The sequence below is a fragment of the Lagopus muta genome, chromosome 6 (genome assembly GCF_023343835.1).
Source record: "Lagopus muta isolate bLagMut1 chromosome 6, bLagMut1 primary, whole genome shotgun sequence".
Taxonomy (NCBI): Eukaryota; Metazoa; Chordata; class Aves; order Galliformes; family Phasianidae; genus Lagopus; species Lagopus muta.
Window position 1 is genome coordinate 20,485,998 of NC_064438.1, and position 27,826 is coordinate 20,513,823.

The window sequence follows — 27,826 nt, forward strand, 5'->3', positions numbered from 1 at the left end:
AGGGCACAGCAGCCACCTGCTGCCAATGCTCAATGAAGGAGAATCCATGAGGCTGACCTGGCATAAGCAATGGGTATTCCCAGAGCTCTACTCAGAGTTTGCAAATCCAGCAAATCCTTCTACTTTCCCAGAATTTGCTTAAAACAATAAGATTATTTCACCTGCAAGTTTCTTATCCAGTCTGTTTTCTTCTAAATGACAATCCTCTTCCCAAAAACAGAAATTTTATAACTACTTGTTAAAACCACAGGAAAGATGCCAACAAAAAAACATTCTAACATGAATTAAGAATCACCGTCAATCCATTCAACAGTAATCTTGCTCTGAAGCAGAAAGAATATGTATTTGAAGTCTCCCTTAAAATCTTGTGACCCCTTCACCAACAAGTTCTATTGACAAAGATTAAGCACTCAGATTTGAAAGAGATGGCCACTGGTTAAGCAAGGACTTTGCAAGCAAGTGTTACCATCACATTTATGCACCAGAACATCTTAGATAAAATATTTTGACTTTTCTCATTCATTGCTTTTTACACTACTGGTCTGTCTCAGCTGCAGTTCATATTTCAATAAAACATCTTCATTTAAAGACTTCCAGTGATGGAGACTCACCATATCTGTAGATACCCCCCAGTGCTGTTTACTAACAAAGATAAAAAATAAGAAATTGTCTCACTTCTAGTTAGAATTTGGACTTCTAACTAAATATTCCTCCAATATGTAGTCTGATTTACAGACTTGTTAACTCTTGTTTTTTATTGAAATGATGATGGTTCACTGTCGAGAACAGTCTAAATCAAGATATCTCGGATTCTTAGACTCACTCTATTTTGTGATCAAAATGTAAATGACTGGAAGTAGTCACGGAATCTTAGATCATTCCGTTAGATCAGTTACTCAGCTGGTGACCAATATGGTAGCAGCTAGGCATCTCACACTATACAAAATATGACACAAGAATCCTAAGGATTCTAATTTTCCAGAGTGTTACAATCAAAACACATTGTCATGTCTTGACCATTTTAGGAAGAACTGCAACTCTAGGCAATGGTTATCCATCATGCATGACTAATTCAGAGATATAGCTGTGGGTTAAAGAGTTTTTCCCTATCTGTCCAGAACATGAATTAGACAAGTGGGCAGCAATTTATCATAACTCCTCCATCTTGAAAAAGGAAATAAAAATTGCTGTTCTGAGTATGATCATGGGTACTCACTAAGTGGCAAGATAATCCTTCTTCATTCATGAGAGAAGTCTGGAGTAGGTAAAATCAGGTGCGGTGGATTCCTGACCTGGAATGTCCTGCCTTCATACATAACAGGCATTATCACTTATTAGACATCAGGCCCAAAAGCTTAACACTGTGTTCACACATCTGTCTTTCACTCCAACGCCCCTCCTCCCACTTACAGCCCTGTATCTAGGCATTGTTTTTTTGCACATGAATGTCACAAATATTATAAAGATCTTTCTAGAAGCATCAATGATCACAAAAATATGTCTCATTCTTCCCACACACAGAAGCTATGAAAATGTAATTAATATGATGCTGATTCTAAGACAGAAAGCCTTGCTGAAAGTCAAGGTACCCTGCATGAGATTTAGCGCTACTAGTTTGAGGTCAACATCACACTAAATTAACGTGGCTTCCAATTAATACAAAGTAGTAGACCTACTCCTGTGTGCCCATAATATGCTACACACAAATACTTGATTTTAAGTGTTACAATGGATTCAGAAATCAGAAGCTTGTTGATATTACTTTCTGCCAACATTTCAAATACTTTTCAGAATATTTTAGCTTAGGTTCAAAGAAGCAATAATAGTAACATTTTCATTCTCAGCAGTGTTTCAGTACGTCATTTCAGAAGACTGATGAAATTAACACTGACTAGTCGCGTATAGATTCATCAATTATAACTGCCTAGCAGAGATGAGATGAAACACAATAACACAACTACGAACAAAACACTACATAGCAGGAAATGGCAGGTTTCGTTAATCTATTTGTTATTCAAATTGTTATGGACTGATTCCTTTTACTTTAAGTCACTGCAAATTATTGTCACAGTCTTTTATGAGTATAGCATTAATTATGCAATTTTTAAATGCTTCTTTGGAGAGAATTGGTTTCACTTGTTTGTTTACTTCTCTTCTTGAGATGTTAGATAACATTAAGTGGATAATAAGAGAGTTTTGTTTTCTGTCACCTACTGGAAAACATGAAATGTCAAGAACAAAAAAAACACCACTGGCTATAACATATTTAAGGGTTTTTTTTATGCAGAATAAAAAAATACGTTTTTATAAATTATGCCATACTTCTATTCTCTTTTCTAATATTGATTCTGAAGCCATTAGAATAGTATATGAAAATACTATTATTAATCAAGATATATATATTTTTTTCCCTCTTGTCTTCAGACCAAACACGTAGATAATGAGATAATGAGTAATTTACCTTTCAATAAAATGTTAACTAAAACATTAAAAGTTCTGAAAAAGATATTGGACAATTACCAAAATTATTCTTCCTCACAATTGCATTACTCTCAATTCAAGGATAAAAGGCCATTTATTTTTAATGTAATTATTGGATTTTAAAAATAAAATTTCTAATAACATAAGATTTAATGTAATTTCTATTGAGATATACACATTATTTTTTGAATTCCTGGCAAGGAGAGATCAAATCTGACAGCTAAGAATGTGAAAGAATACATCTTTTAATCATTTTTTAAAAATGCATAATATTTTCCTTTTGTTATCAATGACATATTAAATCTTAACCAGTTACATTTGTTTTGGTCCTTAAAATGGATTCATCCTTAAATCTTTTTTAGATTTACAAGTTAATAATTTTAAACCCAAATCCTCATAGTTTAAGAATGGGCATCACCCAGCAAAGGTGACAGAGACAGAAAGGTATAATATTTACAGATGGTAATTAAAACTTGCTGGTTTATGACTGTAGGCTGTATGATAATTTTCTGGGCTTCACAATTTATGGCTTTCTGAGAGGAGCTTTGAATTTTACTTAGGTAATGATATCAGATGTTTGTATTACATAAGTGGACATAAGCATTTTGATTTAAAACATAGAATCATAGAATCACCGAGGTTGGAAAAGACCTAAAAGATCATCCAGTCCAACCGTTCACCTATTCCAAATAGCTCCCACTAAACCATGTCCCTCAACACAACATCCAGCATGTTGTGTTGAGGGAAATGCTGAATGAAACTGAAAGCATTTCAAGATACTTTTCTTTATTTGGATTAAAAACAGATTCATTCATCCATTCTTGATTCAAAACTACGTTACAAAATTGGATCCTCTTCAGTCAACCATATCCTTTACAAGAGGCTAGTGTTAGTGCAATGATAACAGGGTAAGTAATAAATCCAAAGGTAGTTTGATAAAGGAACAAAGATTTTTAACTGATTAGTTTCAACAAACTGAAGAACCCTAGCACACGTTTCAAGCCTCTGCTTCCTCACCCCTTAACCCACAACTGAATCTAAACTTTCCTTCTTTGATTAGAACTAGATTGAAAAAAAAAAGTTCATCCAGAAGACATGTTATACTACATGCATATACCTACTGCACAGTTCACAAATATGAACACAACATTAAATGTAAAGAATTATAGAAGTAAGAAGTATTTCTATAGCAGAACTCCTGAATGCTACAAAGAATAGTTTTCTAACAATCTGCAGTGGCTAAAAGCCATAAACCAAAGAAGAAAGATACTAGATGCCAAAGTACACGATGGTGCAGTTGTTTTGCTGCATCCACTGATACAGATCATGTATATAAATACTGCTGAAACAAATACGGAAAGACTTTTGAATGGAAACAGTAAGTCAGAAGTTCCTTCTACACAATCCAAACATGAGAAACAAAATAGAAAACTATGCCATTAAATCCATTTCCCCATAACACACATCGTTCTTACTACAGATTATTTCTAAAAGTGTTTTGTTCAAACACGAGCTTACATATTTCTCTTATGATATTCTAGCAACAAGAGAAAAACTATATCAAAGGGTCAGGTAAAAAAGCACAGTGTAATAGCACAGATTTGTAGCTAATTTACTTCTTTCACCAGTGTTTGGACACTCCTACAGCCACAGGAATCACCTTAGATTAGCTGCAATTGAACATGACGTTACATGTCAAACTCAGCACTGCTAATGCATTTGTAATTGCCTCTAGAACAACTTGTAGCATGACCTCCTTTCTGATGTATGTGTCCATACTTTTATACTTTTTACTATTCCTTGCCCAAACACTTTACATGGCTAATATAAAACATCTTTTCTTACTTTATTTCATCTCCAAAGCAAGCCGTTATTACTCTTTTCTCAACACTGTCTTCTCTTCCTCTAGTGCTTGAATGAAATAGGCTCACAGCTGCAAAGTCTCAAGGAAAAATAAAATGGGCAATTTTTCTCGAGGTCAACAGGTTTTTTATTTTTTTTTTTAAACGCGGCCTTCCCATGAATGCTTCAAAAATTATGAACACACTGTTGTCTGGCAACAGCACTGAGCTTCCAGGCAGGAGGTGTAACACAGGGAAAAACAACCAGAAGACTTCACTGAATTTCAATAGCTCTATGATTTCTGTTTCACAAGGATACACAAATAAACATTTCTGAAAATGCTTTCTGTGACAGAGTTAAGATAAGCTTGTATCAAACAATGGTATTTATAATCTATATCATTGTAGATGGTAACAATGGGAAAATGCTAGGCACGCTGTTGGAATAGTATCATAGAAAAGCTGCTTTTAGGTTACTTGGTTTACTCATACATAGCTCATTAGCCTTGAATATAAGTGCCCCAGAACACTTTTCCCCTTTTTCCCCCTCCCCCTATTTATAGACCTGCAGTAATTATAGAGTTCAAAGAAAATCATGAAAAACAAGACCGTGACTTTGAGAAAGGAGATTAGGATCCTATACTCCAAATTCCAAGAAAAAAATTGGAAGAGGAAAGAAAAATTGAATTTTTTTTACCAATTGTCCCCAGAAGGATGAGGTAAAATTCAGGCAGACAATAAAGTAAGGTAGTAATGTCATTGTTTCATAGCTCCATAGAAGGTGAAAAATCTCACCAGGCCCACTAGCTTGACTTGCTGTTAAAGGGATAGAGTTCATCTTGATTGCATCTGTAGCAGGGACATAAATTGGGTTGCCTGCTTGCCATGTCTTCAGGCAAGGAACTCTCTAGGCAGTTTTAGTGAAATTAGTATAAAAATATCCAAAAAGAATACATAATCTCCAGATGTCCCTTCTAACCCCTACAATTCTGTGATTCTATGAATTCTTAACTTTAGCAGGAAACAAGTGGCCAGGAAACAAGATAAACCTTTACAGGTGGGGTGATTTTCACCCTGCTTAAATATCCTATGGAGACTAATCTCTTATTTACTCCTATGCTAGCCCTTGGAATAAACAAGATTTCACTCTATGCTCTATGAGTGTCAGACACAAATAAATTATATTTATAATTTATTAATATTATATTTATTTTATATTATAAAATCTGCATTAATTCCACCAAGAACAAAACCTTACTCTTTTGTACAAAACACTATTCTGGTGTTCTGTAATGTCGTAATTCACCACAAAGGGTTTTACACGGACAACTGATAGCTACAGCTAAACCTTAGCAAAAATTGGACTCTGTTTAATCCACTGTAACTTGTAGATATAATGCAATTATTAGTTTTGTGTTTTTTCTTTTTCTTGTTATAATTTTCAGCAATTCTGGATGCATAAACTAGAAGAGAAAGAAAGAGAAAAAACTCTTCCTAGGTTATAAAGGCAAACTGAATTTTCTTGGTCTCCAGTGAACGCCAAATCTCTGACAGAATGCCTCTTACAAGGCAGCACAAGGGATAAAGCTATAGGGCCAAATGTGATCTTTGATACAACAGAAAGTAATTCTAGAAATAATAAATATGGCTTAATGGAGTCTGGTTCTGATCCTCAGAAAAAAAGGTGGAAATTTCTTTAAAGTCAAAATCTGAGATAATGCAGGAAAGTTATAGCAATCAATGATACACCAAAGCTTGAATAACAGCTCCCAAAGAATCAAAGAACCTTTGATTAACAGGGACTCTGACTTTTGTGAAAGCAAGAGACATTTTGTCTTCTTGTTTGCACATTCTGTTTTTCTTAGCATCTTTCTTGCTTCTTCAATTTAAACTAACTTCTTTTCCTTAAGAAGCTTACTTCTTGTAATTATTCTGTTTTGCCCTTAGTCACAACGATCTATTGAATATACTCATTGAATAGTCTGGTCTAATTCAGTGAAATAGAGCATATTCTTGAAAGCCACTATTTTCAAGTAATTCTTCTCCCGCTTTCCCCAATTATTTGTTTATTCTGTAGCTTACAATTTTTTTTTCTTATGTCTGTCTGTTTTTGAAAGAACATTCCTCTTTTTAAAATCTCTTGTCCATAGTCTTTCTATCTTCATTGCTTAATGTGCTACTAGTAGTTACATGAATTCTAAACTTGGAACTTTTAACAAGCCACAAAGTGCTCTGTAGCACTCTTTTCCTTACAAGTTAAATAATAATTTGTGTGCATATACAAAAAACAATAAAAGCTTTATGTATTAAAAAGTGTTGGAACTGTTTAAGCATACAATTTTTGTAACACATGTAGTTATCACTGAATAAAACATTACAAACAACGTAAGCCACAGTGGTTTTTTTTATAAGCTGAATAAATAGAAACTATGCTGAACAACCAGAAGGTATGATCTGATGAAGAAACACAGTGATAATACTCAGTTGTCTTTTTATTGTATCGAGATTATTTCATACAGATAGAAACATTTTATAGTAAAATGATTTTTAAAAAAAGGATAAAATAATGAAGAAAAAAAAGTGTTTTAGAATTATTCCTGAGATAAGATTATCCCTGTATGTCAGCTTTGTGAAAGTAGAAAGCTTGAAAACTGCTGAGTGGGGGAGCTTTTAAAGAAAACACAGACTTAACAATAACTTGCAAGACATTCTATAGCTAGTTACAGTGTAGATTTATTTTCCCCTCAAAGATGTTCTTATAGTTGGCACTGTATCCAGTCAAAAAGCTAATGCAAATGTATAAGTAATGTCACCAGAGCATTGATTTCCTTGAATTTCCTGTAAAAGCCAGCAATCCTTTCTAATACCAAGATAACCATAGGAAAGGAAGAGAGCAAATATTTTATCATTCAGCTAGCCACCACCTAATATTATTTTCACTAGATAGCAGCTTTTAGCCACTGTCCCAGGAGGCAGTAGGAGGTACCTACCTTCAAAAGTATAGATTTCTTAAGTGTACAAAAAATAGAGTCATATTCTCATCTGACCTAAACTACTATACTTTCATATAAATCAATAGTTTTTTTCAGAGGTGTTTGCTTTTAATTTTCCAGGAAAAAATAAGAATAATAATAATAAATTAAGAGACAGAAAGAAAGAGGAAGAAAATGGAAGAAAAAAAAAAAAGGAAAGAAGAAAGAAAGAAAAAAAAAAAAAAATTGATACGTATACCCGTCAAAAACTTTTTTAGTGTAGAAAGTAATGGATTGGGTACATTTTATTATTATTAGATTAGTTATAGCTCCTATAATACTTTAAAATAGCTGAAAAGTGTGGAACGTATGCATTTAATATGCATATGTCTTTTTTGTGTAAGAAAGAGAAATATTAGCAAGCCAGTTGAGGCAGTGAGTAATACAGGAGTGTATAACCATGCTACATGTACTTTCCGTATGTCACTATGTGAAGTACCTGGTATTAGAGTATTTCAGCCATGGCATTGGAACTTAGCAAGCAAAAGGGAACCAAGCCAAAAAAAAAGCACAGGCTTCCAAAAAGATCCTTTCAGAAATTATTTTTAAGCAGATTCAACAATAGAGACAATCCTCAACCCCCAAGGGAGATGAAGAAAATGAGATGTCAAGAATCAAAAAAACAAATACAGATTTGATGCAGCCTCTGACAGCAGTTAACAGCATTTTCTTGTTCTACTGTCCAAAGAAATACACTATCAAACCTCCTGATGCAATTGTGACAATATCTCTCTATGGTCACCATCAGAATCTCCTGACAAAAATTTGTATTGCAGAAAATACTGAATTAAGTTCTCTCATTTACCATTGAGTTCAATCTGTGACTGAATATTGAAGTCTATGAATCTTTGACATCTATTCAAACTGTGAATGGAGATTAGTTTTCTCCTTTGAGCTAACTGGTCATATGATGTTCTATTAAAATTTTAGAACAGCTAATCATAAAGCATTTAAAGATGTTTGATTCCAGTACCTATTCTGTTCCACAGTTCTTCAAACCTCATATTTATGTCCTACAAAAAAAAAAAACTTTACTCAGCCAAGTTTATTTCATCAAAGATATTTTAAGCCAACATCAAAAGATGAACAAAGAAAATACCACTTCTTTCTTCAAAGCCTTTCTGCTTATTAATGTCATAATTAGATGTCAAATTTATTGGAGGATTATTTCTGCTTACCCCCACACACTTATATCAATGATTTTTGCCAGGAAGTAGAAATATATTGCTGTGGGGTCAATCAACATGCTAGTATCTTCATTAGGCTAAAGATAGGGTGTGAACAAGCTCCTTCCAAGAAAATTAACAATCCCCTACTAGGTAGCAAGGAGATCAATAAGCATTGTCTATTTATTGACTATTGCCTATATTGACTATTTTTAAGATGATTTTTTCGCTAAATCAACTGATAGATTTGAAATGCTCCTGTACATTTATGTTAAGAGAGTGAAACAGGATGCTCAGGAGAAGAGTTGGCTAATTTTCAATATTTTAATCAATATTATATTCATTTGGGAGGAGCTAAGAGGTGAATTCATAAATAAATAATTCTGTTAAGCCATTAATTCCTATTTAAAGAAAAAAAGGAAACCCACAACCATTAATGATATTCAGATTTGTTTGTTTTGAAATTATTTTCAGATGAATTTATCTAGATTAAATTTTTTAAAACTTTTAAATTGTCAGAAAATGAATCAAATAAAGGTCAGTCAAACTGACCGTGTTGTTCTTATTTTGATTTTACTGGGTGAATCAAATCATAAATAAAGGGTAGCTCTGACCTGAAATTTTTTTAATTATTATTTTTTAGAACACCACAGGCAAACCAATTTTTCTTAACACTTCAGTGAAGAAACTTTTTTTTTTTTTTTTTTTTGAATACCCAAGAATTCACAGAACAGAAAAGCTGGTCTTTCATGAGAGCAGAAAAAAAAAAAAAAAAGCTTGGAAAATAAGTAATTACTTAAGTTACACTCTATCCAAAATACTTTCCTTCTAAACAAATACTACTTTGTCGTAATAAAATAATTTTTTTTTTGTAGACTACCATAATCATAAATCTAGAGGAATGAAAAATGCCAAGCCTGAACCTGTGCCGAATGATCTAAGCCAAATAACTCAACTGCAATTTGTGATCTGTTTCCACTCCACACAAGGGACATCATCAAGGATTTAGACTTGAGATTATGAGAACTTGAGGGTGTACAGCTGTAACTAATTCTGTAATGATGACACTCAGCAGATACTATTTCACTGCTTAGACTGGGCACCCAGTTCAGACTCTCTGTTCCTTTCCACCTATCCTCATATCAGAATGTTAAGAATATTAGTTCAGACTTCTCACACTAGATCTATATTGGAATGACTTCTACCACTGAGTGAAAATATATTGACAATCTAACAAAATCATACAATAGATAGTTGATAAATATCCCACCAACACGAAAAGCTTGTGAGTGAGCAGAAGCACTATAACACATATAATGTGGCCTGGGTGTGAATATCAGATCCTGTACAAAATGCAGAAACCTTTATAGCTGATGAAGACAGAATAGGGTTATCCCCAGAAATGGGTTTATCTATCGCACCTTGCCGGTGTAAGGCTTTTTAAACATAGCAATACGTTATACAGGAGTTCTTTCAAATATAAAAATAATCTCATTACTCAAGAAGATCTCTAAACAGTTTCTGTGTAGAACACCCATGGTATAAAAGCTGATTTTTTTCACATAGTTCTAATATCAAGTTCCATACTGAAGTACTAGATGTCTATTACATATCAGAGACTAGGATCTGTGACCTATGACCACTTCATGAAAAGAGAAAGCAGGAACTAAGACATATCTAGATTGTGGTGATAATCATCTTAATCTACACTTATTCTTTCAATTGGGCAAGAGACAGTTTGGAATTTGAAAATGTTTGCAATGCGATGAATCAATTGAGATTACAGCACAGAGGTGCATGAGATCCTGACTTCAGCTTTATAAACAGGAGGTCCATGGCTCTGTGTCCATTCTTTAATACAAATGCAGGCATATATTTAGGAGTAATGTTATTAGCTTAACATGAAAATATCACTGAGAAAGACACTGCTAGACTGAGCAAGATAACACTGAAGAATACTCACAAAAGTATACATCTTGAATACAGGAATATGAGGCTTATATGACAGAAGATTCATTTTTAATTTCAGGAAATACAAAATCTAAATAGAAGATCTAAATAAATGAATTTTAAGTCACTTCATGTCTAACCTATTTAACTTAACAGAGCCTAGTAGAACGATAATATCTATCCAAAGGCTGCATGCTGTTTGTTAACTAAAGGATGCCAAAAACAACTAAGTGAAATAATTCTGCATGATGAACCAATTTACTACATGGCTGCTGAACTCATGACTGAAATGAAGGGAAAAAATAAAGGTCTCAAAACTCTAAGTCATCACTTTGAATACATTCATCAATTTTGTTTGTCTCATCACCAGTCTTACTATTGCTTTTTCAGCTTTTTTGTTTGTTTAATAACCAATAGGACAGTTAATTCAAGACAATTATAGAAGAAATCAAACACATCTATATTTATTTCCTTTTTTTTTTCTTTTTTTTTTTTTTTTAACTTTAACACAGCATATTTATAAATGAACACTAATCATGCACAGAATTGTCTCTGATAGTTTACTTTGCTTTATTTGGTGAAGGATCAGATGCAAAATACCATTGTTTCAGTAAACAACTCAGACTTCATTCACAAAAAGGAAAGGCATTAACAAATATCTGCCCTTACATAAACTCAGTAAAATACTTGGAATTATTTTTTATGTTGGGAGTGTTAACTTTCCAAATCCACAGGGACTAAATAACAAAAATATCAAAGATCTTGTGGGTCCATTTGGAGAATGTTTACTGTTTACATTTCATTTCCTCTGTGCCAGAGGCACAAGAAAATTGGATGGGAAAACAGCAGCTCTGCCATTCCTACGTCTTAACAATCAGCCTTATCATTGATTTAGCCATACTTTTCTTGTAAACTTCTTCAAAAGTCATTTATTCACTTTGGCAAGCACGCCTTAAGTGTAATGTATATATCCTGAGTTCATGACAGGAATTTAACATAAAAAACAATGCATAAAGTTTTCTATTTACACAACTAATCATATAATAGGGATACTTTGAGAATAAAGTCTTCTACTTTATTACATTGCCTTCAATGGCAGAGGCAGATGTATGGCAGTACAGTTTGAACCTTCTCACCAATATTCCATTACATTTTGCTGCCGTGTGACAGATGGCAGCAGAGGGGCAGTCTGACAAAATGGCATCTGATATGGAAGCAAAGGTGTGTCATTGAATTCCTTCGTTTTGAAAAAAAAAAAAAAGGCACCCATCAACATTCATGGATGTTTCCTGGCTGTTTATGAAGAACTGTGAAAATGAGCACTGCTAGGTGGCTAGCAGTGCATTTCAGCAGTGGAGACAGCAATGTGAAAGAGAAGCACTGCACTAGAAATCCACGCTCCTCTGTCCTAACTACTTAGTAACAGACTAATTCATGTACAGCCAAGAAAGTTACTTTAGATTCCCTTCCTGTAAATTGCTAATATAACTGCTCTGCAATTGAGTTCTTCAGCTTAGTTGTGAAATAGTTGAAATGGTAAGGTGACAAATCATTAATCTTCATTAATAGTTCGATTATTAAATTGTAAATGCTTATTTAACTTCATTATTTAAGAGGACGTTGGTAGTCTTTTAAAAAAAAAACAAAAGAAAAGGTACAGAAGTGGCACTGGAATAAACAGACGTGGATATCCACACAAGTTTGTTCTTATGATGTTTTCTATTTTTACCTCTTTGTTCAGGCTTCTTAGTAATTTTAACAGCCATTTTTAGTTAGACTTACAGATTTTTCCCAGTTTACTTTGAAAACACTAAGCAAGAGAGGAATTGTAGGTATTAGAATGACCTGAGATGTGTCTTTTACCCATATATGTATGTACCGCTGTATCGTAAGTAAAATAACATGCCTCATGGAAGCTTTAAGTTTCCCCAGGCAAGGTGTATGCTAGTGCAAGTGCACACAAATACATACAGATTCTTGTTCAGACATCTCCAAGACTGCAGATCTCTTACCCACAGTTTTTTCAGTATTCTGTACCACATCATTTAGGATAGCTACATAAATCTACTAAGGAGACTAAAGAAAAAGACATCAGGAGTATTTCCTGAGGCTGTGCCAACTCAAGATTTTTATTATTCACTGAACTTGTTCACCTTTCATGGTCGACTTGGTTAGGTAGCTACACACAGCAATTATTTTTAAAAGTAGGAAAACTATTTGTACTTTGTTGAATATGAATAGTCAAAACATCTACAGCACAGCTTACCAAAAAACAACTAAACATAGCTGTATTTCCAAGCAGTCAGGCTGCATCCACCCTCAGGTCACAGTCTACACATACAGTTCACACACAAGCTTCAAAAAAGCTGAGCTAGGTCCCTGGAGGACAGAAACTGTCTGTTTTCCACCTGAGTGAAGAAAAGTCTTCACTCACTAGATGAAATGAAAAATTGAAAAAATATGTGGATTTTTGTTTTGTTCACACAGATGTTCTCATTTTGGAAGCCGTTCTGTAGGTATATACTAAAACTGTCTAGAGAAAGTAAATTCTGTTCTTACTTCCAGTACTTTCCCTCCTTTCTTACTGATAATGCTGTGGTTTTCTTTCATCTCAGCCACATGAGATTACTGTATCTCCATTACATCTTTTTTTTCTCCTGCATTAATCTCACATATTTTACAGATTTCAGCCACTTGTCCCACTATAACAGCGTTTACATTTATTCTTTTTTTCCCTTCCTTGCACTTCAATGTACACTATTCCATTTGCAATAATAGATCATTATACATTAAACTAACTCCCAAGCTTCTCATACACATTTACATTACTTTTCTGAAAGTCTGTACATCATCTACGGTGGTGTTTTTCATTGCTTCCAGATCCGAATCTAATCTACAACTATATCTTCTATTTTTGTAATACCTGCTTGATGCAGTCTCTAAATGAAAGATTATTTTTTCTTCTGTGTAAGGAGATCAATTGTAACTGTAATGTTCTTGATGAAGTGCTGTCTTCTTGGTTGAGAAGCCAGATAGATTAGTGAGGCCTTGTCCCAACTGAATTACATTTAGATCCCTAACAAATTACAAGTTGTTAAGCTATGTTCAAATTTGAAGAAGTTCTGATAGGGAAAGACTTGCTATCTTCATAGATGTAAAATTAAACAGTTATTGATTTATTTTTTAATTTGGAGAATGGAAAGTGCATAAATTTGATTTTTTTTTTTCCATGATGAAAACCATGGATTTGTGGCAGTGAGATACACCATTACTTGGGTACTTCAAAAGGGCACTAGCCACTCTGTACACATCTTGTACATAATAGACGTAGGCCATTCTTACTGTTTATTTCACTTCATATACTCATCAAAAAGCCACAGACTGTAACATCCATTCTTTTGCTAGCAAGAATCAGACTCTGCTGGCTGGAGTTAACACTACATTTTCCACAAAACATTTTCCACAAAATTTCTTTTCTGATGAGTAAATCCAAAGAAAGACTTCTGAAATTTCTGCCACTCAACTCTACATTATTTCTGGAAAATACGTTATCTGATCTTATTTTTGCAATTAGCTGTAAAAGTTAGCATTTAGGATAAGCTACCAAAACCACACTTGTGATCAGAAATACACCTTCAATGGTGGATATTTAAAATGATTTCACATTTACAGTTGTCAATGCTATTGTCATTCTCTGAGGAGAAAATAGACAGTGGTACTACGCCATGGGTTGTTTTCTCATCTGTATTTACTTCTCTTAGTTTTCATTTGCAAAACAGGTTCCTTGTGGAAAAATCACTACACTAACCAAATCATACTCTCCATGATAAAAAGCTAAGAGGCAACTCAGGGTGGAGAATGACAAAGCTCATTTGCATAGTTTGAACTGGAATTTTTATTTAATTTAGAAAGAAAGGCCTGTGAGGCTTACAGATTGTCAGCATTATGTAAACATACAGGACCCTCTGGAATTTCTTAAAGTGCTAAGTAAAAGACCCTTTGGGCTCTGAGTTAAAGCCAAACTAATAAAGATATTCTTCATAGCTTTGAGAGTTATCTTTGGAGGGAAAGTGTGGTATGAGTAACCTATGCTACCTTAAGAAGAGTTTCAATTACTTCATTAGAAGAAATAATTCATTCAGCTAATTCTGTTCTGTACTGCTCAAATCCAATTTTCAGACTGTGTTCATCTGCATCCACACAAAACTCCATTTGCAAATTCTGATATAAAATATCCAGAAATAGCAATATTTTTTTGCCACTTGGTAAAAATTCCCAAACACTTACAGAAAGCTCTGAGTTATCACCAACTGCTTCCACATTTATATATCTGATATATAGAACTATGTCATACACATGAAATAGTTCACTCAACATTTTCTGGTACCTTGGTTGATGCATATATCTTGTTTCAATATGTACTCAGAAGAGTTTCCTAGGGTGTTTGTGGTTCACTCATTAAATTATCTAAATGTTTTCTAAAACAGACTAATGTGTTCGACACAGGTTTCCTAGACTCACTAAAAATAACTATTCATTAAATCAAAAGCAGAGTAAAACAGTTTCAGAAGGAATGACAGTAAAGTCATCTGACAATACTTCGCCAAAAAAAAAAAAAAAAAAACAAACAACAAACAACAACAAAGTCAACAAATGTTAAAGGTGTTTACCTCGCATGTGGAAGACTGCATTATAATGCACAAGGTGCTAACAAGGAGCCCTGGCCTGCTCTGGCCGCCCAGCAGAGCTGCCTAGAGCCTCCCACCAAGGCCAGCATGGAAGAAGGCAGCTACTGGCTGTACTGGCTTTGGACCCCCAGACAAAAGATAACAGGGCGAAATGTGTCTGGGGCCCTGGCAGTAGACAACTTCCCACTTTGTACAAGAACTGCAGTATTTAGATTGTTCTGGGATAGATATCTTCTTTCTCCATATGTTCGACTCACCCTGCAGACAAATATTTTGAAAAGCTCCAGAGATAAGTGCAAACTTTCAAAGAATGCTTTGGGATATTAAGCAAATGCCTGCTCAAAGCAAGGCAAACACATCAGAAGACAGTGTTGCCTTCCACAGTGGTTACAAGAAGAAATGAGCCACCAGAGGTAATGGAAAAATCTCCTGCTGAAAACTTCTATCCATCAATTAAAAAATCCTCAGGTACACAGATTATCTTTGCACCTGGTAGTAACAACATACATGAATCAATCAGTATTCAGGTGGTGACACAGAACATGATCCTAAGAGCTAATCCATAGTTCTTATGTCCAACTTACACAAAATGTTTTATTATTTTCTCTGAAAAATATTATAAATCATTAAGATGGAAAATTTATTCTTACGAGGTTAAGTCAGCCCCTGAAACTTCACATAATTAATTCTTTTTACAGAAGGTACAAATCTCCCATTAATTACATTTAATCTGAGAAAAGCCATCACTCTTCTATGCATCCACACACAGAACTCATCTCTTTCCTCTTTTCCTCCTATTCCCTTGCCCTTTTCTTTCCTACCTCAAACTTTCCAAGATAAAATTTTCAGTTCCGTTGTCTCAGAAACACATTGGCTTTAATTCACTGCACAGTCTTTTGCATATGAAATTCTCTTCAGAACATGCTGTTTACCTTAGCAAAACATCATAACTGAAAGGAAATCTTTTTTCTGCAGGTGTTAAATAATCACATGCCCGCATGTCCTCATACGCTGCAACTTTTGCATTGTAAACTACTGATGTATGAAAATAAATGACCAAACAAATGCACAGCTAAAAGGTCAAGAAATCAAAGGTAGTTCTTTTTTAAAACAAACAAAAAAAAAATATTTCTCTGAGAATTAGCTTTATTAGATTTCAGCATACTGCTATTGCTCTGTCACTTCTTATTTTCAAAAGAGTAATTGAAGAAGCCATTTAGAAAAATAAACAGCCTCAACCTGGAGGACCCATACAGTCCTCAATATTTACAGTCACCTAGACTGTTAGATTCACCTTCACAGTTCACCTATGTAATTCTCTTCTACTGCATATACAAAATCTTGAACCACCATACTGTGCACTGGTAGGTAGATTACCTGAATCTCAAAGATTGCAAATAAGATATCACAAAATTAAATGTGGTCATAGCAAGAAAAATTCCAGGAAAAACTTTTCACATACAGTTAATTGAAACCCACGCTAACTATGATACCAATGTCAGTGGGTAGCCATGCCCAGAGAAATCTGAACATCTTTCCAACCAGTGTCACTGTTCGGCTCTTGGGCAGCTCCCAAGAACATCATTTCCAATTCAGGTACTCTGTTTCTACACACTGTGGCCAACATCCATTCCCCTGTCTCTGGAATTAGGTATAGCCAAGGTTGGGTCAGGCTGGCAGTCTGATAAGTCTACAATGATTTTGTGTTACACCTTTCCAACAGATTCAAGTATTGTTCTCTCAGCTGTTACTCCATAGGTTAGACTATAGCTTATTACTCGCAGATCTTGTTTGCATTGCTTATTTGCAATGGCTTACTATACTCACCCTGTCTGCCTTGGTCTCTTGGCTAAAGCACAGCTGCAATGCATGTCACTTGGCATATTAGACTTACAGTAACAAAATTCATAGTAATAAAGAGTGAAATTTTCAAGAAGTGATCACTTGATATTTTAGCACAAGCTGTATTATTTCCCTTTACCGTGTAAGTTATTTGTGTTTTTTTTCTGCTTCATATTCCAATAGAAGAAAAACTAGTTTTCATCAGTTTTGAGCAAGGTAGGATTCTTGTCTATTGCAATGAATGAGCACATTAGCATATTTGACTTGATTCCTAAGTTCTCAAGGTCTGCTTCCAGGTTAGGAACCAGAGCAATAGAGTAACTATGACTCAGAATTTCTGTATACAATATGCTTTTCAACTAAGCAATTAATAAATTCTAGTTCAAAAACTTTCTTCCATTTTAAATAAATTTCAAAAGCCTAGCCCAGATCATAGAATGGCTTAGGTTGAAAAAGATCTTAATCATCTAGTTCCAACTCATCTGTCACGTACAAGGTTTCCATCCACCCGGTCAGGCTACCCAGGGCTCCATCCAACCTGGCCTTGGATACCTCCCGTGATGAGGCATCCACAACTTATCTGTGTAGCCTGTATAGAGGAGAGAGGTTTTCCCCTTTATTAACATTCATTAGGCTTACAGGAGGTTTGGGCTGGTGCCTCTTCTTCCTTCTGTCTTTTCAGAGAACGTAAGAACTCTCTTCCGTTTGTGAAAGAAACAATTAATTTCCAGTATATCTGTTTCCAGATTGGAAGGCATTTATAGTTCCTCTATCATAATTATTTTCATCATAACTATAGTTACTGTACCAATAGATCATATAGAGAATCATAGAATCATGGAGCCATTAAGGTTGGAAAGACCACTACATTTAGTGATCATCTAGACCAATGATCAGCCCATGCCTGAGACCGCTCTAGACCATGTCACTTATTGCAACATCTAACCCTATCTTGAGCACCCTCAAAGATAATGAACTCATCACCTCCTTGGGCACCTTGTTCCAATATCTCACTCATTCTGAGAACAATTTTTCCAAACGTCTAACACCTCCCTGGTGCAATTTAAGATACTCTACACTTATACAGGTAGCTTGACTGCTATCCCAAGTGTAAAAGTTTTACTCTTAGGGATCTAGAATTCAGTTTGCCTTGTATTTCCTCATTTATGCAACAACATTATTAAGACCTTTCTTGTTCATAGTATAATTAACATATTGAAGATTGTAAGGGTTATAGATAGGAAAAAAATGAAGTTGGACAGAAAGTCAGGGTTTGGTTAGGATTCAGAAAAGCACACATAGACCCCCCCAAAGATCAAATATCAACCATTGTCTTACTTATCCATCTTTCCATCTACAAAACAGAAAAGTTTTTCCAAAAACAGGACAAGAATCAGGAGTACTCAAGCTTATGGAGTTACCATATGCCTGGACATGTCTGCACTATGCATATAACAAAGTGCTCTTAATCCTGCGTTGACCTCAGCAACAGCTTGGATGGTTGTTGGCCTTTTAATCAGCTCCTTGACTCATAATCTACACCCTTGCAAAAATATACCTCATATTTTCCTGGCATGCTTCTCATAAACTGTTAAAATAGAGGGAATTAAAGAAATTGCACTGGATTTTGCTCATATTTCCATACTTGGAGTTAAGCTTTCTCAAAGCCAACCTCTATAACTATAAAGAAAAAAAAATTCAATGTTTTTGTAACACATTTGCAGAAAGGACCCCAGAATGGCCTGCCAGCCTCCACACTGACAGGCAGTCATATTGCCGTATGTAGAGAAGCAGGAAATGCAAAGAAACAGATGGGTGAATACTGATTAATGTTTATCAGGCTGGGGAAAAAAAGTGATTTGAAATTTCTAAACTTCACTTCCCAAACTACTTTTCCCTATATACATTACCATTTAATATTAGCAGAGAGAATGTACTAAATGCATAAGCAGCTACAAGTTTTACATCAAGTATTTTTTGAAAGATACACACAGAGGTACATGTAGCTAAGATTATTTCAGTTCAGCTCCTCCAGATACTGGCAAGGGACAAAAGTAATTACTCACATAGTAGAAAACTGCTATAACCAGAAATTATGTAATTTGATGGCAATGTTAGCTGAAGATTTCAACCCAAGCTCACAAGCAAATAGAACTCTAATAGTATTACTGAAAATTCAGTTTGATTCTTAGCTAAATATTTATTATTTACTAAGTATAATAAATGCTAAGATGTCAATGTAAAGTCTTACTCTCATTGGTTTCTAGAATGTAAACTGCATATGGTATGCCATCTTTATGACAATCACCATCACTGTGAAGGCTCTTTCTCACTGTCAGATAAAGAGCAGCAGATGAGGTCATTGAGCACACCCTCAGTAAGTTTACAGATGACACCACGTTGGCTGGAAGTGTTGATCTGACTGGGTATAGCAAGGCCCTATAGAGGGATCTGGACAGGCTGGATAGCTAGGCTGAAACCAATGGGATAAGTTTCAACAAGGCCAAATGCCAGGTCCCTCAGTTTGGCCATAACAACCCCAGGCGACGCTACAGGCTTGGGGCAGAGTGGCTGGAAGACCACGTAGAGGAAATGGATCTGGGGGTATTGATTGATGCTTGGCTGAATATGAGCCAACAGTGTGCCTATGTGGCTAAGAAGGCCAAAGGCATCTTGACTTGCATCAGGAACAGTGCTGCCAGCAGGAACAGAGAAGTGATTGTCCTCCTGTATTCAGATCTGGTGAGGCCACACCTCAAGTTCTGCATCCAGTTTTGGGTCTCTTGCTGCAAGAAAGACATTAAGGCCCTGGAGTGGGTTCAAAGAAGAGTGACAAAGCTGGTGAGGGGTCTGGAGCACAGGCTTACAATGAGCAGCTGAAGGACCTGGGATTGTTCAGTGTCATGGTTCTATGTTTTTCGTTTTTGTTTTTGGGTTTCAGTATTCCACATCAAAACATCATGTAGTGTACGGGGCATTAAAGTGTCACTGCCCCAATCCCAGCTACCTATCCCTGTACATTACAGCAGTCACGGGATCTGGCCCTTCCGGGTGGGGGGGGGGCGCGCTCTTGCTGCCTTGCAGTGGGTGCTGGAGGGTGCTTTCCTAGCCGTTCCAAGCTTTTCAGGTTTGAATCGGTCCCGGGAACTCTCTCTCTCTCATCTTGTCTGATTTATTAATCTCAATTGCAATTAAATTGTATCTATTGTGTTATCTTGTATTCCGATATTATAGTAAAATAAGTTTTCCTCCATAGATTGTTGCCGCTGTTCTTTTCCTCCCTTCCTTCCTTCCCATTTTGTGGGACTGGGGTGGGGGGGGGGGGGGAGGGTAGAGGCCTGTCGCCCCTGTCACGGACATAGATTGATCTGGTCAAATCCGTGACATTCAGTCTGGAGAAGAGGAGGCTCAGATGAGACCTTATTGCTCTCTATAACTACCTGAAGGGAGCTGGGGGTCAGCCTCTTCTCTCATGTAACTAGTGATAGAACTACAGCAAATGGCTTCAAGCTGTGCCAGGGGAGATTTAGGCTGGACATTAGGAAAAAGTAGTCAACCACTGGAATGGGCTGTCCAGGGAGGTGGTGGAGTCACCAACCCTGGAGGTGTTCCGGGAACATTTGGATTTTGTGTTGAGGGACATGGCCCCTCTGGATGATCTTGAAGGTCTTTTCCAACCTTGGTATGGTGTACACCATACAATATCTCAGAAAACTGCTGCTTCAAGATCAGGTACATCTAAACATATGCAACTATTCAGTTCTGAAAACTGGAGATTCCCCAGAAACAGAGCTAACATTATTGTCTATGTTGTGTTAAGAATATAGCTGCATTTTCTTTAATTCATGTGCTGTTAAATATGTACACGTACATCTACTGTGCTACTGTATGCAATAGATACTGGCACAAATGTTTTAATGACATTACTGCTTTTTTTTTTTTTGTAAACCTTCATTAAATACTCACTTATCTTACTTCTGTATGAAAAGGGCAGCTAGCTTTTGTATGATTTGAAGTTGATGGCAGTATAATAAGTCAGATGAAAGAACAGCCTTGAAACAAGAACATACTTTTCATTGTTTTCAGGCTTCATTTACTTTTTAGGTAGGAACAATTGGACCTAAATTGTATTACTGGATCAAAAAAAAAGGTATGTCACAGATAAGCATCTGGTGCTATTTTACTCACTCCCAGTATCTGGACCTATTCACATGTAAATGAGTAAATTCTTAAGTTTTATTAATTTTGCTGTGAATTCATTCATAGTATGCCTGGTAATGACTCTGAAAAGATGAGAAAAATATATTAACACCTGCAGAAACACTTGCAGATCATTTTTCAATTATTCTTTTTTTAGAATGAGCAAAAAATGCATTCTGTTAATTAGCATAATACTTGGCATCTTTCCTGTAGACTGACAGCAACTTATTTTATAGGAATCAGATCATAATCAGAAGAAAGGCAGCCAGAACTGGGACAAAACGTAGTATCTTCAAGAGACCACACAACTTCGACTGAGCAGAGCTAACACTGTCCTTAATGGAAACAAGATTAAGCATCAAAAGTGGACGAAGAAAATTAGAGACAGTATTTTATTGCAGAAGTTCAGCAGTTATGTGCACCCTTAACCTGAAGGAAATCAATAGAAATATCTGAAGACACAGTAACCATTTCAGAAATCTTTATCCTACCTATCTGTCGTGATTACAATTCTTGACACAATATTGTTGGGCAAGCGCTTTTAGAGATGCCTTCTTCCTTTCCATTTCTTCATAAACATCAACATTTCCATTAGACTAAAAAAAAAAAAAAAAAATACATCTCCCTTAAAGAGCGAAGGGAAATTTTTTTTTATCTTGTAGGAATATACAGAGAGTATCTGTGTAGACAGAGGGTCTCCAAAACTTTAAAAATAGTGTTGCGATAAAGAATTTTTGACAGTTCTAGCAAAGTTACTGTTATTCTATGAACTTCAGCAAGTTGTACTCAGATCCAACTAGCCACAAAACAAAACAGGGTAAAAGCAGAAAATAATTATACTCCTGAGGCACAATGGTTTTCCTGAAATACCAAGGTGGTCTTTCTTGAAGTAGAAAGTTTTATCCAGCTTCATCCACAATTTTAGCCTAGGAACAGATGAGACTGAGCTACTAAACAACTGCTTGACTTCTGTTCTAGCCCCAGTTCCACATGCCTGGGAGAACACGCAGGACTGGCTGCCCAGTACTGTGCACCCAGGAAATGTGATCCCTAAGAAAACTCAAAAATGCCTTGTTGTGATTTCTTGAACATTCACCAACCTAAAGGTGATTTCATGAAACAGTTTCAAATTCAGTCTGCAGAGGTTCCCAGCTACAAAATAATGACAGAACTCTACAAGATGAACCAAAAGACTTTCCCAGTTTAGACATCCTGCTTTTCCTGAGTTACAGATCTGTGTTTCGAGCATAGCATTTACATTATAAACCTTACGGCAGAAAAGATAGCTCAAGGAAAGAGGTTGTTGTAGTAAAACCTGGCAAGCAGCTATCATACAGCTGTTCACAAACTAACTTCCTTCCCAATGGGATAGTAGAGAAAACTGGAAAAAAACAACTGAAGTAGAACTTGACGGTTGAGATAAAAATTTAGTAACACAGAAAAGTGAAAAAAAAAAAAGTAGTAATGTCAATTACTATTACTATATATACAGTTTTAAAATTTTTTTGCATAATGTTGTGTGGCATGGATTATCCCTTGGCCACTTCAGATGAGCTGTCCTGGTTCTATCCCCTTCCAGTTTCTTTCACAAGTAGTTGAAACACATCTGGCTCTGTATAGCACTGCTCTCAATAACTAAAATATAAGTGTGTTATCAGCATTCTTTTCTTCCACAACGAAAACATAGCATCATGCCAGAGAGTATGAAGACAAAATCATTTCTCTCACAGCTGAAACTAGGATAGAGCAATAGATTTGTAAACATTTTTTAAAACTAAGCACTTCGAACTTTTAAAACACACTTTTTACTCATCAAGATAAAATACCAACTTCTTGCATGCTATTTCTTGCCTCATTTTCCTTACAGCAATTTAGCTAACTATGGCATTATGATACCATTCTTATTTTACGCATGAGTTGTCAGATCAAAGTCTTCTCCAACCTTTGTAGTTTTCCTTATTAGCTGCAGTTAATCCTACTCTTAACACATCTCCTTATCTCCTCTTTTGTTTCTTCGGTCTTTCTCTTGGCCAGCTAAGCAAACATTAACTACTGGAGTTTAAGATTCCAACATCAAGAACACCTTTCCCTTTTTTGAAAGACTCTTTTCCCCGTTTAGACATTCATTCTCTGCATTTAATCTACATAAAAATAGTTCGCATACAATCAAGCCATTGTTCTATTTTGGCAACAGCTTCCAAGCTTGTACCTTCTTTGCTTCTTCTATCTCAGATATGTAACCTGTTTTCTAAATGTATATGGCAAAATCATAACAGTGGATTGAGTATGTCTCAAATGGTATTCACTAACTGCTTACAGATAAGTTCCCAATTCATGACATAAATCTATATCTCAATATAGAAATAGAATGATACTGATAAAAAAAAAAAATGTATGTTTTATACTTCTGCTTTATATACAGAAGAACCAGCAAAGAATTTCAGAATTTTGGAAGCTATTGTACTTACTATTAATGTAAAATCAGGTCTCATTGCTACTTCATTAAATTTCAAGACTCTGAAGACAATAGCTAAGTTATATTCCCCCAGATGAGGTTACTGGTGTTAAAATTGAATCAAATATCACTTGCTCCAGAAGGACTAGCAGAGTAAGTTTTTAATTTGACCTATTTCTTCTAAAAATACTGCGAAGATCAAGATTCGCCATAGTAAGTAGCAAAACTGAACAGAAGAGTGTGGTGATAAGAGTAAAATAATTGGGAATAAATTCCAAATTGCCATTTGCTCACTGGAGTATGAAACACAGCTGCCCTAGTGTCAGAAATATTACCAGGTGTTTATCTGTCTCAGATGGTATCAAGGACACATAAAAGCACATTTTGCATATGCCTTTGACGATAGCGCAACCGAATTGATCCCCGAGCTGCTGTAGTGCCTGTGAGTGTAAATCACAGGATGCCCAGTGAAGTTGGGATTTGAAGTTGAGCCAGAGTAGTTTAGCAGATAACATTCTTGTCTCCTCTGAGGTGTATTAATCTGCATGAGTAGCATGGGGGCAGGGGGGGGAGGGAAGAGAAGGAAAGGGGAATAAAAAAAAAAAAAAAAAGGAAATAAAATCTAGGCAGACTGTTACATCCTAAGAGCTGAATTTGCAGACTAACGCAAACCACAGACAAGAGCTACTCTTCCCTCTATGGGCTACTGATAATAAACATAAATGAGGAATTTGATTAACAGTATTGTTAGATTAATTGTTACTACAATTAAGCTCAGGGAGTTTTATTCAGATTTCTCCCTATTTAATTGACACAGAAGCTGGAGAGTGTGAGCTCATCATCTCACAAGATAGCTGGTAATGAGCATTCTTGGATCACATTCCATCACTTGTCACATGTGCTGGACAAGCATATTAGTGCATTTATAAAAGAGGACAACACAAAATATTGAGTGTCCAGAATTATTCTGTAGCCACATACAATGTAAATGTAACGTCTGATATTTCTCAGGTATATGTTAGCTAATCACAGGTAAAGTTGAAAAATAAGACAACAAATTGCCAACAGGCTTTTAGAAGTCAACTTAATTAACAATTAAGACCTTCAGATATTTTCTAAGCTGAAAAATACCATAAGAAAGCAAATAGTTATTTTGTATCAATTTCTCCAAGACACGCAGAGACTGCAGATTTTCAGCACAGGTATAGCTTGGAGGTGGCTGTTAGAAAAGATTGCTTTCTCATTACAGGAGGCAATCCTCTCTATAGAGCTATCATCTAGAAAAAGTAAGAAATTTTGAGCCTTTAAGCATGACACTTTGTTCCAGCCTAGAGCTGAAAGTATATCTGAGGGTTATACCGACAGACTGTAAGTATTTTCAAGGAATAAAAATGCCTATATGAAAGTAAGGGACTATTTTGCTTGTTTGAAATGAACTAAGAAAAGCTAATGACTGGTCCCCTTTAGAAAATTAGATGCTAATGACTGAGAGAGGCTTTGGATCATGTGACTTCTAATGCTTCTGCTATCACAACCATTTATGATTGAAGCACTACTGCTTGATGAAGCATTTTCTTCTAAATGACACCACTGAAGGCATAAATGAAGCAGAAGATCAAGTGAGTTAAATTAACATTTTTAACTTCAAGAAGCTATCTTGATTAATCAAGACACAGCAAATCTAGCAGGTAGTACTAAAGAAACTAGAATATCCAAGAGAACCCACTATTTAATGGTTGTTTATTTAATTACCTATGAGGAAAAGAAAAGAAATTATGGCCGGTTAATTAACATTATGGTAAATTTTAGTTACACCTCCTTTCCAAATATTGGCTGTCTTATTCTGCTGTAAAACTAAAGGGAAGTATTAACATTAAAATACACTGCCCCTATCTTTATGAACAAAGAAACAAAAGTATATTAAAAAAAAAACAATCCAATAGTCTGAGTGACCAAAGAACCAGTATTACAAGGAACTAAACGCAATTTTCAGACAAGTAAGCACAGCTGGTGCTCATCTGAAATCTAAGCTCAATTAAAGAATTATTACAAAATACAGTTCTTGAACACAAGAGACTATAAAATTTTATTAGTAGACTTTACACAATGGATTTTTCCTTTGCTAATGTTATCCCCATGATAACTCCTTTTTCTAGCATACATATTATGTATACCTACATTTCCAGCCACTACTGAACTCTAAGACTTTCCAAACAAGAAGCAGCTGTTTGAAAACAGCCCCACATGTGCCCCTTACCACAAGGGGGATAAATCATCTATCAGAGTTTTTTTTTTTCTTCTCTTTCCATAATAATCTGCTACTGGTCACTAAAAAGACATCAGCATCACATTAATGACCATTCAGGTCAAAGGTGTATTTCAAGATGTCTTCTGGATGAGAACAACATGGTTTACGTTCATTATAGTTAAACTGCTCTTTAGAAAAATTGAAGATGAAATTTTGCTTGGGAAGAAATACAATTGTTGTCTCCACAAGAAGAGAGATTTCGAAAACAAGCTTTAAAAAACAGTTGTATACATATGTAAGCTTCTGAATCTTGACCGTATTGGGTAACAAACAGCTAAAGAAAACTCTTGTCTGTATTTATCTGAAAAACAGTTGAGAAATTTTCTTAATGATTTTTAAGTGTTGAAAAAAAGTCATGAAAATTTATGTTTTGTCCAAATTTAAAATGAGAAATTATATTAAAATCTTGAGATTCATATAAAATTGGAGGAAACTATTCTTAAAATGCATCTTGTTTGCCCAGCATTCCTCTTAGCACCTGATCAAATTCATACACAGATTCCGAATTATAATTCTTTCATTCTCCTAATAACCATTTGTTTGTTTAATGAATGAAGTATAGTTTTCTCTTTTTTTTAAACCAACCTTTTTTTTTGCAATCATCCTGTGTTGCACCTCACCCAAAATACCTTATGTAAAAGACATACCTCATGCAAAAAACACATATGAACATTTCAAAAGTTAAACAGACATTAATTTCCTCTAATTGTAAACACAACACAACTAATTGCCACTTCAAAATCATGAATGAAAATATTCACCAACAATAATTATTTTAAATACAACTACTGTAACATCACATCACCTTTAATGCTAGATGCTACAAAAATACCTAGGAAGTCATAATTGTCACTTGTGCAGAGATTTAGCTATTGAAGACAACAGTAATAAAGTATGGGTAAACATTCACACACAATACGCACATTTGCATGTATAACTTTTACACTTCAGTGCACGTACACCTACAAGACAGGTTTTAAATACAGTGGGCAGATTTGTTGCCGTCACTTTCCCAGAAAAACCCAAGTGATCTTATATTCAAACTCTGAGACTATACTAAGCCAACTGATCACTGTTTTAATACAAAGAAATCCATTTCACATTTAAAAACGCTCTCTCAGTATACTGTGAAGGGAGTACATTATTTGATTGCTTCTAAACTCTGATGATCAAGGGGAGAGTTCATATTAAAAACAGAAGATGATTTAATCTATGAAAACATTCAAGACCAGCTCTACACATGTCAGCTAAATCAGGTATATTTGATATAAATCTGCACGTTTTTGTTCTGCAGTCCTAATTACAAGGTGTCTGAGCATACAACATAAAAGTTAAATCCATCATTCACTTAAAATCTCTCAAACTCTACTGAAGGCTATAGGATTTCCCACTGGGGTACAGCATAAGCATCTGACACACAGATTTTATCCCAAGCTATTCTCACACCTTACATGCCCATACCAGAGCTTCCTGGAGATACTTCTAAGTCAAGTCAATTATTTTCTCTCAGAACTCTGAAAAAACACAGCCGAAGGTGGAAGACAGTGTACATTGTACTTCAATTGTAAAATAGCACTAATCCACTGTGGGGCTTCCAGACATGCTTTATCAAGAGCTTCGTAGTCTCAGTTATATGGGTCTTCTCTATGAGAAGAATTCTCAAGCAAAACTCATATCTAATTCATGAATCAGATTGGAAACCATGAGCATCTAGACTTTGCCATTATATAAGCTCAAGACTTTGCATCTACAAGCAGCTGTTATTGTTTGTATAGCTAAATTCTAAATGAAAGTTCCACAAGTAGATTTTTCTCTATCAAATAGTGTATTGTGCTCATTGTATCTATTGTAGCTTCCAGGAAA

The 27,826-nt window shown here is 35.3% G+C and overlaps 1 protein-coding gene across 16 annotated transcripts in view; it reads right to left on the reverse strand.

Moving 5' to 3' along the window:
* LRRC4C (leucine rich repeat containing 4C) overlaps positions 1 to 27,826 on the reverse strand; it is a 470,956-nt gene that overhangs the window by 154,929 nt on the left and 288,201 nt on the right. For 2 of the 16 annotated variants that reach the window (XM_048947524.1, XM_048947528.1), the window contains one exon: positions 21,692 to 21,796. The exons of the other annotated variants lie outside the window; for them this stretch is intronic. The gene's annotated coding sequence lies outside the window, so the exon portion shown is untranslated. The remainder of the gene's footprint in view (positions 1 to 21,691; positions 21,797 to 27,826) is intronic. 16 annotated transcript variants of the gene reach the window in all.